The sequence below is a fragment of the Myotis brandtii genome, unplaced genomic scaffold (genome assembly GCF_000412655.1).
Source record: "Myotis brandtii unplaced genomic scaffold, ASM41265v1 scaffold519, whole genome shotgun sequence".
In the NCBI taxonomy this organism is placed as follows: domain Eukaryota; kingdom Metazoa; phylum Chordata; class Mammalia; order Chiroptera; family Vespertilionidae; genus Myotis; species Myotis brandtii.
Genome location: NW_005369782.1, coordinates 1,443,686 through 1,445,589, shown reverse-complemented (window position 1 = coordinate 1,445,589; position 1,904 = coordinate 1,443,686).

The window sequence follows — 1,904 nt, the reverse complement described above, 5'->3', positions numbered from 1 at the left end:
GGCTGCCAGTACAGCGGTGGTGGTGGGAGCCTCTCCTGCCTCCTCAGCAGCACTAAGGATGTCAGACTGCAGCTTAGGCCTGCTCCCCGCTGGCAAGTGGACATCCCCCGAGGGCTCCCGGGCTGCCAGAGGGATGTCTGATTACCAGCTTAGGCCCAATCACCCTGGGAGCAGGCCTAAGCCAGCAGGTGGTCATTCCCCGTGGGGTCCCAGACTGCAAGAGGGCACAGGCCGGGCTGAGGGACTCCTCCCCTGAGTGCACAAATTTTTGTTCACTGGGCATCTAGTTATGTATAACAGGATATTGTAAAAATTAAGCTACCAAATTTTTATTAAAATGTTTCTTACATATTGTTATATTGGCTGGGCTGCAAAAATATTTATTGTGGGTTGCATGCGGCCTGCAGGCAAGTTTGACATGTTTGGTCAGACAGAAAAGGAAGGAGTGTAAATTAGAGTAGAAGAGAGGATAAAGAGAAAGGGAGAGCAGTGTGGTTGGTCCCTTTGAGGTATTTAGTTTTCAACACATGAGAACTGAGCAAACAATATTTGGACCTTCCATTGTTAGATGAAATATCTGCATGGTCAACTCAGCCTTCACGTGTTGGAAGCTCCCTGGTGTGCACACACTTTATCCCAATAATTCAATTCTAGGTGCTACTATGAAGGGATTTTGCACTTCAAATTACAATCCCCAATCAATTCACTTTAAGATAAATTATCAGGTGGACTTGACCTATTCATATGTGCCCTTAAATTTGAGTATAGATGTCATATATATATATGAAATCAGAGATTCAAAGTCCAAAAAACATACTTCGGCTAGCCTGGAAAAAAGCAAACCCTGGTAAGAAACCGCAGGTGAGCCAAGAGTGGTCCTGTTCAATAGTTAGTAAGAAAATGAGGGACAACCCTGTTACTACAGGGCACTGAATTCTACCAACAATCTTAATGAACTTGGATGAGGACACAGAGACTCAGAAGAAAATGATAGTGTGACTGACACTTGATTGCAGCTTTGATTGTAACACTGGAACTCTGAGCAGAGAACCCAGTTACGCCATGCTTAGACTTGTGACCTTATTATCTTATTATGTAAGCCACTGAGTTTATGGTAATTTTACAGTACAACAATATAAAATTAATACATCCTTTGTGAATAGATTGCAAAAAAGTAAGTTTATTATATACCTGCTGTTGGTTGATTGGGCTGTCATCTGCTAAACTTGCTTTTAACAAAGAATTTTTTATGATTCCAGAAATAAAAGGAAAAATCCTCAGAAGAGTTGTTTAATTACTTAACAATATTTTTATATATATATAAGTATAGTTAATATAGATACTGAAATAAATTATTACCAGTCTCTCAAATAAGGAATTCAAGATATAATAAACAATTAGAAAGAGATAACAAGTACATCATAAGTACTTATTGATCTTAACTCTTTTTTTAATCTTTATTGTTAAAAATATTACCTATGTCCCCTTTCCCCCCATTGTCCTCTCCCAGCCTGCCCCCACCCCCCAGCCACAGCCTTCACCTCTTCCTCCCATTTCCTGTGTCCATTAGTTATGCTTATATGCATACAAGTTCTTTGGTTAATCTCTTACCCACCACTCCCCGCCCCCACCACCATCACTGCCCACCCTCCCTCTGAGGGTTGATGGTCTGTTCGATGCTTCTCTGTCTCTGGATCTATTTTTGTCCATCAGTTTATGTTGTTCATTACATTCTACAAATGAGTGGGATCACATGATATGCTGGGAGCCAGTCCATCCTTGCTGCTTGACACAGTCGCTGCAGGGAAGAAACATCTGCACAGCATATGTTTCAAGGGACTTGGCGTATATGGCATACTGTTCTTAATATGTTTGCTCACCTTCTTGGCGCTATGTGTTTTAAC